The sequence below is a fragment of the Dendropsophus ebraccatus genome, chromosome 12, assembly GCF_027789765.1.
Source record: "Dendropsophus ebraccatus isolate aDenEbr1 chromosome 12, aDenEbr1.pat, whole genome shotgun sequence".
In the NCBI taxonomy this organism is placed as follows: domain Eukaryota; kingdom Metazoa; phylum Chordata; class Amphibia; order Anura; family Hylidae; genus Dendropsophus; species Dendropsophus ebraccatus.
The window spans coordinates 69,431,319-69,448,022 of record NC_091465.1 but is presented as its reverse complement, the minus strand read 5'-3'; the positions used below and the strand labels follow the sequence as shown (position 1 = coordinate 69,448,022).

Sequence of the window (16,704 nt, the reverse complement as noted above, 5' to 3'; positions counted from 1 at the left end):
TGAATACCGCTGGCGGGCGTGGTGTCGCCCACACACAATCCTGTTGACACGCACCTGTCGACCTTTCCTCTCAGAGAGCCAAACACAAACGGACTGCGTTTCATTCCTCACAGCTGGATGCCGCTCTAGGGCTGTCAGGAAAACATGGATACAGTCTGTGGCTAAGTTCACACAAGGTAAATTTTCAATAAATTATGGCCGTTGCAACACCAGCTGCTATTTATTGAAAGTTAAAATAACATTGTGTCCTATGGAATCTCCTGCACCAGCTCCATCGCTTCCCTCCCATCTCCCACACCAGGCTGTCAGCTCCATCACTTCCCTCCAATCTCCTTCACCAGGCTGTCAGCTCCATCACTTCCTTCCAATCCCCTTCACCAGGCTGTCAGCTCCATTGCTTCCCTCCCATCTCCTGCGCCAGGCTGTCAGCTCCATCACTTCCCTCCCATCTCCCGCACCAGGCTGTCAGCTCCATCACTTCCCTCCCATCTCCCGCACCAGGCTGCCAGCTCCATCACTTCCCTCCCATCTCCCGCACCAGGCTGCCAGCTCCATCACTTCCCTCCCATCTCCTGCACCAGGCTGCCAGCTCCATCACTTCCCTCCCATCTCCTGCACCAGGCTGTCATCTCCATCACTTCCCTCCCATATCCTGCACCAGGCTGTCAGCTTCATAACTTCCCTCCCATCTCCTGCACCAGGCTGTCAGCTCCATCGCTTTCCTCCTATCTCCCGCACCAGGCTGTCAGCTCCATAACTTCCCTCCCATCTCCTGCGCCAGGCTGTCATCTCCATCACTTCCCTCCCATCTCCCGCGCCAGGCTGTCAGCTCCATCACTTCCCTCCCATCTCCCGCACCAGGCTGTCATCTCCATCGCTTTCCTCCCATCTCCCGCACCAGGCTGTCAGCTCCATAACTTCCCTCCCATCTCCTGCACCAGGCTGCCAGCTCCATCACTTCCCTCCCATCTCCTGCGCCAGGCTGCCAGCTCCATCACTTCCCTCCCATCTCCTGCGCCAGGCTGTCATCTCCATCGCTTTCCTCCTATCTCCCGCACCAGGCTGTCAGCTCCATCACTTCCCTCCCATCTCCTGCAGCAGGCTGCCAGCTCCATCACTTCCCTCCAATCTCCTGCACCAGGCTGTCATCTCCATCACTTCCCTCCAATCTCCTTCACCAGGCTGTCAGCTCCATCACTTCCCTCCCATCTCCCGCACCAGGCTGTCAGCTCCGTCGCTTTCCTCCCATCTCCCGCACCAGGCTGTCAGCTCCGTCGCTTTCCTCCCATCTCCCCCTCCGGGAGATTCTAGATAATCTTGTTTTAAATATTAACTGTCACGTGTAATCAATGCACTTGATTTTTTTATCTATTATCAGCTACACTTTTATGTGTTGAGAAAGAGAAAAGGTAAATGGCAGCAATGAGGGCTGGAGGAAAACAACAGCTCTGGAGACATCTCCTGTGTGCCAGCTGGCAGCCATACAGCCTAAAGCCTTTCCAAACTGGCATCTTTGAACTTGTTATGGCAGCAATAATGGCCACTGTGCCGTATATTACAGGTTTCTTCACCAAAACATCTGAAGAGCCAGGCCGATGCCTAAAAAGACCAAGACCAAGGTCTCCAACTACATACAACACTGGACCAGCAAAGAAATCCAGAAACAAACCTCAGGTACCAAATCACACTATATCAACCGGTGAGGGAAGAAAGGTTACAGTGCCACTGCTTACCGGGCTGACTGCCTGTATCATACCACCACATGTGAGAGCTGCAAGAGCGCTGGATGACCCCTTACCATGCAGAAACATGAGAGCCATGATGATGAGCGCAGGACCATTCTGGGGGATGAAGGAGACAGATACCAGTCATGTGGACCATGATTACCACCGAAAAAAAGCAATGATAGTAGTGTCACCTATGGCCTGCAGCAAGTAACATGGTATTTCTCTGTTGTTGTGTGATTTGACCTCAGCCTGTTCAATGGATGGTGATTTGTTTTTGGCTCCCGCTGGCCCTGATCTTCAGTAATATATAGGAGGATTTACCGTCCTTTTGTATCACATGACACACTGTCATTCTTTAATTGTGATTCAAGGATTTCTATTGAAGAATGTGAGAAAAAAAAAGCCACAAAAACTCGCACTCACATTTAAAGTGAATGTACCAGCAGGTATATTGCCTTAAGACGTTTACATCAATAGAACGGTGCCAGCATGGGGATGCTGGTGCCCGCAGTAATTTTTATTTTTTTTAACCGAGGCCCAGTTCTCGCACATCGCGGCTGAGTAGCTGATGACGCGGAAGAGGGGGGCCGGCACGAGGGACGGATGGAGCGGTTCGGCCGGCCTTCCGAAGATGACATCATTGTCCCAAGATGGCGTAGGGGGTCGACACGAATCAGGTGAGTATAGTGCATCACACTTCCGGGTCTAGCGTGGGTGGGGGGAACACGGGGAAGGGGGCCATTCACTAACATAACATACATTACAAAGTTGTATAACTTTGTAATGTGTGTTATTTAGTGAATAATTTTGAATCGCCGCACTACCCCTTTAATATGAGACTATATGAGCCTGACCCTCTTTTAGGATAATACACCATTCAACCATAATATTACATCCACATGCCTTATACTATGTAGGCCTCTTCATGCCACCACAAACAGCTCTGACCCATCAAGGTACGGAGTCCATAGGCAGGGGCGGTCTTGGCATTTTGGGGGCCCCAAGCGAAGTTATGTCTGGGCCCCCCCCTCGACACGCGTTCCAAAACAATAGACCGCTGTGTGTTGCCCCCAGTAGTATATACCCCTTGTGCGCTACCGCCAGTAATATATACTCCTTATGTGCTGCCCCCAATAGTATATACCCCTTGTGTCCTGCCCATAGTAGTATGTACCCCTTGTTTGCTTCCCCTAGTAGTATATAGACCCCTGTGTGTTCCCCCAGTTATATATAGTCCCCCGTGTGCTCCCCCAGAAGTATATAGACCTCCTGTGTGCTGCCCCAGTTGTATATACCCCCTGTGTGCTCCCCCACTAGTATATAGGCCCCCTGTGTGCTCCCTCAAGGGTATTTAGCCCCCCTGTGTGCTCACCCACTTGGATATAGACCTCCTGTGTGCTCCTCCAGTAGTATATAAACCCCCTGTGTGGTTCCCCCAGTAGTATATAGACCCCCTGTGTGCCCCACCAGTATTATATAGACCCCTTGTGTGCTTCCCCAGTAGTATACAGATCCCTGTGTGCTCTCCTAGTTATATATAGACCACCTGTGTGCCTCACAAGTAGTATATAGACCCCTGTGTGTTCCCCCAGTAGTATATAGCCCCCCCTGTTTGCTCCCCCACTTGGATATAGACCTCCTGTGTGCTCTCCAAGTTGTATATAGACCCCATTCTGCTGCCCCAAGTAGTGTATAGACCCCCTGTGTGCTGCCCCCAGTAGTATATAGACCCCTCTGTGAAGCCCCAGTAGTCTATAGCCCCCCTGTGTGCTCCCCCTGTTATATAGCCCCCCTGTGTGCGCCCCCCATTTATATAGACCCCCGATGTGCGCTCCCCCAGTTAAACAGACCCCTGTGTGCTCCTCCTCCCATATAGTATATAACACAATAAAACAAACACTTATACTCACCTGGGTCCGGGCGTCTCCTCTTCTCTTCACTCTTGTGGCCGCAGGAAGGGTTTTCCCTGCGATCACAAGAGGCCTCACTCCCCTTGTCCTGGCGCCGATGCTCCAGTGATGTCACTGGAGCGCCGGCACCACAAGGACAAAGCTGCCACTTGTGAACGCAGGGAAAACCCTTCCTGCAGCCACAAGAGTGACTGACAGGAAGGGAGCCAATGTCTCCCGCCCTGTCAGTGCTGCTGCATGTAATTATGAGCGCTCATTACGAGTGCTCATAGTTACAGTTCAGATGGCAGCAGCGAGCGGGGCAGTGGCCCTGTTCAGCGGTCTTGAGCACAAGAGCAGGGCGTGGGGGGCCCCCTGGATGTTGGGGGCCCCAAGCGATCGCTTGGGGTGCTTGGTGCCAAAGACCGCTACTGTCCATAGGACATCTAAGTGTGTCCTGTGGCATCTAGCTCTAAGAATACATCCACACTGAGTAAAAGGGGCGGCCTCAGTGTCCCACAGTATCTCTAGGGGAGGGCTTGCGTGCCTCTGCTCTCGCCACTCTCAGCGCAAAGAATTCTGCCGATTTTACTCAGTGTGAACGCAACAACACTTTGTTCACATCACGGATAAGTCGCCAGACATCTTGGGCTGCCAAGGAGTCGATGCTCCTAATGACTAAAACACGACATGGAGAGAAAGGAGCTGCTGCACATCCCACCTATGGCTGATACTAATTCCGCCAGGATGTTGGTATATAATTTGATCAAACCATATTGCCCCGTGTACCACCTGCCGGTCTCCTGGTTCACACGGGTCCCTACGCTAACTCCACACTGTATCGGTCAGTGACTGCCAACCCCGCAAAGCGTGCACATGCAGGGAAGGGAGGCCATGGAATGGCCCTGCAATCCCAATGTCACAGGACCAAACACAAAATGCCCCCCCAAAACCCAGCCGGCACCACCGGTGGAGAAGGCTGCCTCCAAACAACACAAGTATGAATATGGTATTGCACTCACCACCACTGCTGCAGACAGAATGGGAAAAACATGAGGTACTGACATGTGAGCACAGGTATATCCTGCTAATTTGGGTCATGTGGGTCTTATGAAGGGGAGTGCCAGCTGCTCAGAAAAGAGAGAGATATATAAAATACGACATGGAGAGAAAGGAGCGGCTGCACATCCCACCTATGTGTTGTTTGGGGGCAGCCTTCTCCGCCGGTCAGTGGCGTAGCTACAATAGAGGCAGGGAAGGCAGTTGCTATGGGGCCCCTGAGGGGAGGGGGCCCGATGCACAGGGAAGATAAGAGTCTCCTGTGTCCTTTTGCTTAATCCCTTATGTATTGCAGTGTGTAGGTGACCCAGTGTTCTCTTACATGCCGCAACACAAAAAAGGGTTAATAGGCTAAAGACAATTAGCTCTCTGCCTCACCGCTCTGATAACCCCTGACCTCTGCAGGAGCTCAGAGAAAAGAGGTCGTCAGTGCAGGAGTAGTGAAGGAGAGAGCTAATTGTCTTTAGCTTTTTAACCCTTTTTTGTGTTGCAGCATGTAAGAGAACACTGGGTCACTTACACAAAGCATTACATGAGGGGTTAAGCAAAAGGTAGTCTGTTCCTGCACCTATGTATATAATCATGAGGCTCCTAATAGGCTGTTATTGTTAAATACAGTGGATAGACAGAACAAGCAGACATTGGCTTTCTGCGCGCTCTCTCTCTCTCTCTCTCTCTATATACATTGTACAGTGTGTGTGTGTGTGTGGGGGGGGCATGAATCCAAGCTACGCCCCTGCCGCTGGTCCTGTGACATTGGGGTTGCAGGGCCATGGCCTCCCTTCCCTGCATGTGCACGCTTTGCGGGGTTGGCAGTCGCTGACCGACACGGTGATGAGTTAGTGTAGGGACCCGTGTAAACGAGGAGAACGAAACATGGTACATGGGGCAATATGGTTTGATCAAATTATATACCAACATCCTGGCATTGGTTTTTAAAAGTAGTCTAGCGGCATTAGTATCAGCCATAGGGGTGATGTGCAGCAGCTCCCTTCTCTCCATGTCGCTCCTAGTGGCTAAGTTCAAGTCACTTTCATAGCATCTATGGGGGAGATTTATAAAACATGGTGTAAAGTGAAACTGGCTCAGTTGCCCCTAGCAACCAATCAGATTCCACCTTTCGTTCCTCACAGACTCTTTGGAAAATGAAAGGTGGAATCTGATTGGTTGCTAGGGGCAACTTAAGGCCCTATTCCACCAACAGATCTGACGACAGATTATCTGCCAAAGATTTGAAGCCAAACCCAGGAACAGACTATTAACAGGGAACAGGTCATAAAGGAAAGACTGGATTTCTCCTCTTTTCAAATCCATTCCTGTGTTTGGCTTCAAATCTTTGGCAGATAATCTGTCGTCAGATCTGTTGGTGGAATAGGGCCTTAAGACAATTCTACTTTACACCAGTTTTACCCCCATGTGTTTTGGGCTGGACTGAAAAGTCGTTTTCAGCACGTCACCATCTGAGCCAAAACGCAGACAGCAAATGAAACAAACATAGTCACTAGTTGACTACATTCAGGAAATGGACATAAATTGAGCCCATGCATATCTGAGCACAGATACATCAGCAGGCTATTTTCAGATTCTATTCATGTATCCAAGCCTTGAAGGCACAAAACGTTCTTCTTCGCAGCCATTAGTCACCTTTTAAGAAACTACTAATTGTGACATTTTTTTAAATGGAAAGAAAAATACTGCAAGCACTATTTTTTTCTCCGTTCAAAAAAACGGATCTTGAACGGATTACATGCAAATGGAGCACACTAATATATCATGGGAATCTATGGGGATTTTAACGGATCCGCCAGTTTCCATTTTGCTTACTCCAAAGCGGAAAAGGTAGACGGAATGGTGCCGGATGGTAAAACCCTGATGTGAACGAAGCCTTACACTGCCGCCTGTATTCTCTAACCTTGTGGTCAAGAGACACTATTACTAGTAAACACTAGGGGGCACCAAAGCTTTGAAAGTCAAAGTGAATTCTTACACTAGGAAAAGTATGCGTCCACAAGGAAAGAGTAATGAAGGCCAATGGGTGGTAACCCTGTTACTGGACAGATGTACCCACACACCCATATGGTGAACATGACTGCATAGTCATTCATTCAGAGGAAGATGTAAAGCTAGGAAGAAAAAGATTAGATACAGACTGAGGAGTTTGTAGAGAATGTCAGGAATATAATTCCCCTTATACATCCCACCCGCCACCTGATCCCTTACATCACTAAACCCCCACCTTACTTCATGGCTTGATGGTGCACTATACCTTGAGCTGTGAAAGAGGCCTGGATAAGAGAACTGGGGTAATTCATCAATGTTTTCACCAGAAAAAAAAAATACATTTTTGTGCAAAACATAGGAACATGGGGATTGTGCAAAAATTAGCAATTTTTCTACACCACAAAAAAGTGGCATGTAAACCTTGATAAATCCCCCTAACCGATGTGTAACAACCTACCAAATATAACATCCCACATTTGCTCTTAGAATAATAGTGACATTTTTGTCTAATGATATGAGAGTTAATCTTTATTCTTGCATTCATTATTGTTCTTATTGTGCTGGTGTACTCTTAGTATACCCCCCCCCCCCTCCCCCCTTCACATCATGAGACATTATGACACCGCATATGAGGACACGACTGGACTGTTCCACAGTATCAGCACATTGTTCTCTATGTAATTTGTGCGTCTGTCAGGAATCTGGTGACTTTTGGGCTTTATTTTCCCATCTTGAGGTTAGGTAATGGCTACACAGCAATTCTGACTGTACAATATCTATCTATCTATCATCTATCTATCTATCTATCTATCTATCTATCTATCATCTATCTATCTCCTATCTATCTATCTATCTATCTATCTATCTATCTATCTATCTATCTATCATCTAATTATCTATCTATCAATTATCTATCTATCTATCTATCTATCTATCTATCTATCTTCTATCTAATTATCTCCTATCTATTATCTATCTTTCTAATATAAAGGATACTTCGCAGCACTCCATTCCAGTAACGAAAAGGTGATTTATTCCAATAACATTAGTGCACTACAACTCGGTGCAACACAGCAAATATAAACCGCGATGTTTAAGCAGCCTTACTGCCATTTTCAAGCGTGTTAAAACAAACAACCGTGTCTCATATATGTCGTGTAGAGAAAGGGCCCTTTACTATAATAGGCCATGTGTGATGTCCATCAAAGATTTTCACAGCTTGTGCTTAATTACTCACAAAGGTTCCATCAAATAAATGTCCATATCAAAGTGTCCACAAAGTGTCCTTTTATGTATACAATATACACCCTTTTCAAAGTCCATCCATAGGTGCATTTTCAAATGCAGTTCAAGTGCGCTCTCTCTATCTATCTATCTATCTATCTATCTATCTCCTATCTATCTATCTATCTATCTATCTATCTATCTATCTATCTCCTATCTATCTATCTATCTATCTATCTATCTATCTATCTCCTATCTATCAAATCAAATCAGCTTTATTGGCAAGTCTAAATAACATATTAGCATTGCCAAAGCAAACAGGAGATTGTTGGGGGGTGGGTAGGGAAGGGGGGTAGGAACAGAAGTCTGTGGTATATTATAGGTGGCGGGTGGGGAGATATCGGGGTCAGGGTCATTGGAGTCCATGGCATATCATGCTCCTCACAGTCTATGGCAGGCAGTGACATATTGTGCCGCTATGGTCACTGTGGTCTCTTCTTCCCCCAGCAGGATTGGCAGTCTCTCTTCCTCCTCCATGGTGGAGAAGCCTGAGATTGGAGAGTCACCTATAGTGAGTGTCCCTCACTGCTGAGTATTTGGAGCAGAGTAGCAGGAAGTGGGCCTCATCCTCCACGGCCTCCTGGTCGCACTGCTGGCACAGTCTGCTCCCCCTGGGCTTGTACGCCTGTCGGTGACGTCCAGTTTCAATGGCCAGGTTGTGGGAGCTCAGCCTGTAGTGGCTCAGGGTTTTCCGGTCTCTTGGGTTGGTCAGTTTCTCCAGATATGGGGCCAGTCTGTACTCCCTCTGCAGACTCTGGTATATGGTCAGTTTCTGGGATTCTCTGATGTCTTTCCTCCAGACGCTGATGTATTCCTCTTTGCCCTTGTCTATTGTCTTCTAGATTTGGCTTTTCGTAGTGATGTGCTGGTTGGCGGCCCGGTCAGGTTGAGTTTGGATGACTTGTTCTCGGTGGCTTTGTTTTCCTGGGGCTTCTTGGCACAGGAAGGCCTTGTGATGGTAGGAGCTGGGACTGCTGCTTTGTAGGTGGGCCCTGAATGATAGCGCCTTCTTGTGGACAGCAAAGTGTAGTGGGAACCTGCCCATCTCTGCTCCACTGGCGCTGTTTAAAGTGCTTCGATGGACCTGGAGAAGGTATTTACAGAATTCCAGGTGGAAAACTTCTGTGGGTCCGGAGTCCCATTTTGACCAGTCTGGGTATATATCGGGGCCCCAGACTTCGCTGCCATACAAAAGGATTGGGGCAATGATGGTCTCGAATATTTTCAGCCACACGGTCACTGGTGGTCTAAGATGGTAGAAGCGCCTTCTTATGGCGTAGAAGGTTCGGCAGGCTTTGTCTTTTCTTTCTATCTATCTATCTATCTATCTATCTATCTATCTATCTATCTCCTCTACTGTTCTATCTATCTATCTATCTATCTATCTATCTATCTATCTATCTATCTATCTATCTATCTCCTATCTATCTATCTATCTCCTCTACTGTTCTATCTATCTATCTATCTATCTATCTATTTCCTCTACTTTTGGTGCCTTTTACACCGCTTTTCTGATAACAGCCAGATCTTAGGGGAAAGCCTCCCATACCCAATACACTTACTATAATTTATACCAGAGAAATAGTGTAAAATATAGCAAAAACCTACTTTAGCTCCAAGCCGGCCTACATTGTGGCATACTGGCACGAAAAGCTGCACCAAATCTACTAGCAGAGCTGCTCCTCCTTATTACTGGGATATCTTACTCTAGAAGTTATGATAGTGAAGGTGAGAATACTAATATATCATTGCATGTATTTATATTGATTCTATTTAGTGATTTTTGTGGCTTTATTGTGATATATAACCGCTATATCATATTAGCTTTTATGCTTTTCTACAAATGGCTACGAGTGTAACTCGTGACTGTTTTGTACATTAATAAGCTTTTAAAGGGAATCTATTATATCCAGCCTGGAACCAGCATCAATACACAGAACCAGAAAATACCAGACACTTGCTGGCAGCCTGAATTGCCTCGAGCGGTGAATATTAAACTATTTTCGATCACTGAAAAAAGCTGCAGCACTTACAGAGGAACCCTTACTTGCCCGTATAGAAGTCACTGGTATAGGCAATACATAGCGGGGGCATATAGAAAAGCGTAGCTTACTGCCCCTCGCAGTCCAATACAATACGTTTAGAAAATGACCTGAATGTAGTCACTAACTGACCCTGTTTGGGCCATGGAGCTGAATGGGGTCCATGCTGATCCTAACAGGGATATATGGGCATGCATCATGGAGGCACAATCCATGGTGTCAGCCCTGCTTTATTCAATGCAAAAGAAGAGCCCGTGGAGCCTCATTTAAGAGACTCAAAACACAGGACTAGTGAGATATCCCTCTGGGAAGGACCCAGCCAAAGGGTGGCTCCTGTAGGGAAGCAACCAAAACCACCAAATTGAGTGGCCCTATAAGTCAATGTAATGACAAGGGAAAAACCAAGGCCAGGTATTCATCCACAGACAGCTGTTTCGGGGTGTTGTCCTTCATCAGTGTGGAGCAGAATTCTGGCTAGGTGGGAGCAATGCCTAGTAAAGCTATAAGATAAACAGATCCCTGATCTCAGATCTTGTTCAAGGCACATTATGCTTCCATACATATGCCCCTTAGTGACTGATAGTATACATTTATATACATACGCAATGACAGGATCCAGATTGTACAACTGAGCTTATAACCATGTGTGACCACCAGCACATGAGAGGGCCGTATATCATACTTAAAAGGCTTCTATGGACAGTAATAAATTGTATTGTGGCGGGCAATTTGCTTTTAACAGCATCTGTATTAAACACATGCCACAAATGTGACCCCCAACTCACTAATATTGCCTCCAATGGTTCCTAACTCATCAATAATGTCCCTTTTCCCCAGTGAGATATTCCCACTGTGCCCCCATGCAGTAATATAACCCCTGTAATGTACACTGGGCAACCCTGTGTATTCCCTCCATAGTAAATGGCCCCTTGTGTAATGTACACTGTAATGTACACTGGGCCCCCCTGTGTAGTCCCTCTATAGTAAATGGCCCCTTGTGTAGCCCCCTTTAGTAGATGGCGCTTGTGTAGTCCCCCATTAGTATATTTGCCCTGTGTAGACCCCCTTTAATAGATAGCCCCTGTGTAGTCCCCCGTTTAGTCGATAGCCCCTGTGTAGTCCCCTGTTTAGTAGATGGCCCCTGTGAAGCCCCCCTTTAGTAAATGGCCCCTGTATCCCTTTGCCTCCATACAGTAAGAATGTCCCCCAGTTTTAATGCCTCCCGTGCCACCATAAAGTAATACTGCCCCCTGTGTTTCCATATAGTAATAATGCTCCTTGTGACTACCTATAAAAATAGTGCCCCCATATAGCAATAATGTCCCTGAGTGCCTCCATATGGTGACAATGCTGGTGCCTCTGTAAAAATACAAAAAAATTAAAATAAAAACGAATGCTTACCTAGTCCGAGCTTCCACAATGTATGAAGTGGCTGTTCCCTCTCCAGGCCTCCAGCCTGTGGGCCGCAGGGTGGGGAACCCCAGGCAGCCATGATGATGTTTTGGCTGTCCATGCATGATGGGAATTATAGTCTTGCAACAGCTGGAGGGCTGAAGGTTCCCCATTCCTGATCTAGACTGACATAGCTATATACGTCTATGTTTTACAGAGTTATCTTACCTGCTCACAAGTGACCTCCCATCACATGTAATGATAACAACTGGTTAAATCCACTTGCCACATGTTGGGAATATGTGAATAATTTCCTATTTTTATTTTATTATAGGTTCCGTCAATCAATGGCGGATGCTTCCGGAAGCCAAAAGTAATAGAGTTCAACTCCAGTGGAGACTGTGGTTTTATTACTGTGGAAAAATCTATATTTAAGGAGGAAAACATCTGACGGATGAAACCAACATCTTCCCGTTTTAGAAACATGAAGCGTGTCTATTTATTCCGTCTTGTCATTTATAGCAGTGAAGGAAAATGTGGCACCTAGGACCGCGAGTGTTTGTTCCGCCTGTCTAAATAGTAGTTTTCTTTACTTTAAGACCAGACTTGGGGCATGAGCTGGATGTGTGCCAGGCGCATAGATGGACTTCCTTGGATCCGAAAACGAAAAAAAAAAAATGTAATATGTTACCGTTTTACGTATGCAGCTCCTGTGCACACCTATGTTTAGGTATTAGATGTACCTTTCTTGTCTGTCTGACATCTATCACTCTGTTTTGGTGAACGGTTATTGTCCAACATGGCCGAGTATTGAGTGTCCCTCCCTGGAGAAGCACTAATGTGTGTACATATGTTTGCATGTAGACATGCATTTGTGGGCTAAGCTATCCCTGCAGGTCAGAGGGCAGTCAGCCAAAGTTACATTGCGACCCAACACGTGCACCGAGGTTCAGAGGGGTCAGGGCAGCTGTGGCATCTGGATCCCCTGATAATATTAACACAGTAAGAAAACATAATAAAAGACGACAATGAGAGGAGAGAGAATCAACATGATGGGCCCGAATGTAACCGACACCTGCAAAATTATTAATAGGGGTTTAAGGCGATCTATCAACAAAAACACATGGTGGGAATAGTGTGCAGCTGTTCCCTACTACTCACAGCGGGGGCTATATACCAGCAGGACGAAACCTTGGGGGTCGGGGTATTCTACTATATTCTACTATATAAAGGTGGATCCATATGCATTAGGTTACAAAGGATGGGGAAAGATAAAGAGCAGACCTTCAGGATTGCCTAGATAGATAGATAGATAGATAGATAGATAGATAGATAGATAGATAGATAGATAGAATCCTCACTAATATTGTAGTAATCATTTGGTGAGCTTGTACTTATACACAGCAGCCAAACTGAACAGGCAGGAGCTTCAGTGTAAAACATTGGAGAAGGACACAGCAACAGCCTGATCATTTAAAGCAGTGCTTCTCAAACTGTGAGGTGGGCCTCACCAGTGAGGCGCCCCCTAGTGGTTGGTGAGGCCCAGCCGGGGAGCCAGTTTTCACAAAGTAACTATAATCTGCACAGTCCTTTTGCCGTTTTCAAAAATCTCCATTTTAGAAACATTATTAATTAATTTTGTACTTGCTGTATTAGTGTATAGAGCTCGGGAGATGGGTGAAAGGTAGCCCTAGTATTATTTTCAGCAATTAAATGAACTTTCACCACAGATGGTGAGGCTCAGGCATCCTCTTGGTCAGTCTGGTGAGACCCAGGCATTGCCTTGGTCTGTTGGGTGAGGCTCCAGGAGAAAAAGTTTGAGAAGCACATTTAAAGAATACATTAAAGGGGCACTCCGGTATAAAAAAAATTCAAATCAACTGGTGTTAGAAAGTTATACATATTTGTAAATTACTTTTATTTAAACATTCAAAGCCTTATCAGCTGCTGTATGTCCTGCAGGACGTGGTGTAATTTTTCCAGTCTGACACAGTGCTCTCTGCTGCCACCTCTGTCCATGACAGGAACTGTCCAGAGCAGGAGTAAATCCCTACAGAAAACCTCTCCTGCTCTGGACAGTTCCTGACATGGACAAAGGTGGCAGCAGAGACCAGTGTGTCAGACTGGAAAGAATACACCTCTTCCTGCAGGACATACAGAAGCTGATAAGTACCGTAAGACAATATTTTTTAAATAAAAGTAACTTACAAAATTGTATAACTTTATGCCACCAGTAGATTTTTTCACCAGTAAAAAAAATCTCCAAAGTAGCCCATTATTTTTTTATTATTATTATTATTTAGGTATAAAAATGCTATTCAAGGGGGGCTTTGGCTTTAAAAGGAATTTTTTTTGAGTTTCACAATCCCTTGATGGTAAGCTCATTACAAATTGTTTCTCACTAGGGATCTTCAATGATCAGCTGTTTTCTGTGGGGGTGGGGCAGTAAGTGTTCAGATTTCTCATTAGCGCCACCACAGAGAAAATTAGACATTGCATAGCGTCCATTTAAATCAATAGGTGGACTGGGTAATGCAGGGCCAGTAGTGGATTATAATAGGCTCGTTTCGGGCGGTAGCCCGGGGCCCTGAGCTCCTGGGGGGCCCATGGCCACCCAAAAAGAGTTATACTTTTAGTGGTGTATTGTCTCCTGGCTACAGTTCTGCCATGATTTGCAAAAAATCGCTGCTTTTTTACCGCAATTTTGCACAAAAATGGGCATTATGACATTGTCTATCCTGTACTATGGACACTATGCTAGTGCTGCCATAGTTACATAGTGGGGTGGGGGCCCAGGCCTGGTCAACAGCCCGGAGCCTATGGTAAAGTTAATCCGCCCCTGTGCAGGACAGGTCCTCCGGAGTGACATATGCTCTCTGTTACCCCCTAATAACTTTTCTGGGTTTATAACATTGAGGGCCTAACCTCAGATTCCATTTAATTCAATAGAAACAGAGTAGCAGTGCCCTGTGCCACCACTATACTGACCTGTGACTCTCCAGCTACTGCACAACTACAACTCCTAGCTGGCTGCCTGGGCATAGAGGGAGTTGTAGTGCACAGGCTGGAGACCACTGTGTTTTTATTGCAGGTGTTTGCTTAGATCCTTTAGCTGTACCGCGTTTCTCATCTACTGGCGCAGACCTTGGCTCTTGTTCAGGAGATCTGGCACATCTTGTGATTTATACTTTGGAGCCGTCACGTGAAGGAATTCATCCTGTGTAAGTATAACGTTCATGTCTGTTCTAGCGCGTTTACACAGGTGTTTTTTTTTTTTTTTTTAATAAAAGATCTCCCAACAATACGAGAACACGTGATCGGGCGCTGTAGATATCGGGCTTGGCGGCTGATAAATGTGGCTCTTATGCGGCCAGCTGCCCTTATCTCCCTGTTTATTCTGACCATATTCCAAGAGAGAAAGCTGAGACAAAGATGAAGCTAGTACGGCTGTAAGAAGTAGTGTAAGGCAGGAGTGTTCTTAAGATCCTCACTCCTGTCTGCAAATGACTAAAAAGGAAAACTATAAAATGTGAAAACTTCGATAGCGGCCATGATAGTCAGCACCTAGCGCTATGGCTGCATATCACCACTAGTACTACATTTACAAGGCTGGAGGAACACTATGTAAGATTCTGGGCTCCAATACAAAGTTTGCAACAGGGTCCTTATACCATGTGCCATTTATAAAATTGGTGTGGCACAGGGGTCTATGGGACCATTTAAATGGGTTATCCAGTGAAAATCTTTTTCTTTCAAATCAACTGGCTTCAGAAAGTTAAACAGATATGTAATTTACTTCTATTTAAAAATTTCAAGGCTTCCAGTACTTATCAGCTGCTGTATGCCCTGCATGAAAGGTTTTTTAGTTTTCAATCAGATACAATGTTCTTTGCTGCCATCTCTGTCCGAGACAGGAACTGTCCAGAGCAGTAGCTAATCCCCACAGAAAACCTCTCCTGCTCTGGACAGTTCCTGTCTCAGACAGAGGTAGCAGCAGAGAGCACTGTGTCAGACTGGAAAGAAAACACCAGTTCCTGCAGGTCATACAGCAGCTGATAAGTATGGGGAGATGATATTTTTAAAGAGAAGTAAATCACAAATCTATATAACTTTCTGAAACCAGTTGATTTGAAAGAAAAATATTTTCTCTGCAGTACCCCTTTAACCCCTTAAGGTCAAAGCCAATTTTCGTTTTTGCGCTTTTGCTTTTTCCATTTTATGTTTAAAAGTCCATAGCGCTTGCATTTTTTCACCTAGAGACTTATATGAGCGCTTATTTTTTGCGAAACCAATTGTACTTTGTAATGACAGGCATTATTTTTCCATAAAATATGCTGCGAAACTGGAAAAAATCATTTGCGCTGTCAAATTGAAAAAAAAACGAATTTGTTTTGATTTCGGGGAGTTTTGCATTTACGCTGTTCACCCTATGGTAAAACTGACTTTTTATGCATGTTCCTCAAGTTGTTACGATTACAACGATATGTAACATGTATAACTTTTATATTATCTGATGGCCTGTAAAAAATTCAAACCATTGTTAACAAATATATGTTCCTTAAAATCGCTCCCATGCTTATAGCGCTTTTATCCTTTGGTCTATGGGGCTGTGTCAGGTGTCATTTTTTGCGCCATGATGCGTTCTTTCTATTGGTACCTTGATTGCGCAAATACGACTTTTTGATCGCTTTTTATTACATTTTTTCTGGATTTGATGCGACCAAAAATGCACAATTTTGCACTTTGGAATTTTTTTGCGCTGACGCCGTTTACCGTGCGAGATCAGGAATGTGATTAATTAATAGTTCGGGCGATTACGCGCGCGGCGATACCAAACATGTTTATTTATTTGTTTATTCATTTATATTTATAAAATGGGAAAAGGGGGGTGATTTGGACTTTTATTAGGGGAGGGGATTTTTTATTAATTAAAACACATTTTTTTTTTTTTTTTTTACATAAACTAGAAGCCCCCTGGGGGACTTGTATATAGACAGCACTGATCTCTCATAGAGATCAGTGCTGTGTATATACACAGCAAAGATCATTGTAATCGGTGATAGATTGCTATGGCCTGCTGCAGGCCATAGCAATCTATTGCCGAGCCGGGATCAGCGTCATTCCGACGCTGAGACCCGGGCCGGCCAGAAGAACGGATCCGTGCCACTAGACACCAGGGACGTGCAGTACAAAGCACTTAAATGCAGCTGTCAGGTTTGACAGCTGCATTGAAGTGCTTAATTAGCCGGAGCGGCAACGGGACCCGCGCCGGCTAAGAGAGGCACTGCCCGGCTGCAGATTGCAGCCGGG

At 45.6% G+C, this 16,704-nt stretch overlaps 1 long non-coding RNA gene across 1 annotated transcript; it reads left to right on the top strand.

The window, feature by feature from the left end:
* Window positions 1-111: 111 nt before the first annotated feature.
* Window positions 112-12,193, top strand: LOC138769533 (uncharacterized). Its single transcript, XR_011359263.1, has 3 exons — window positions 112-176; window positions 1,562-2,404; window positions 11,729-12,193. It is a non-coding gene; the product is annotated as an uncharacterized lncRNA (long non-coding RNA).
* The last annotated feature ends 4,511 nt before the right edge of the window (window positions 12,194-16,704 follow it).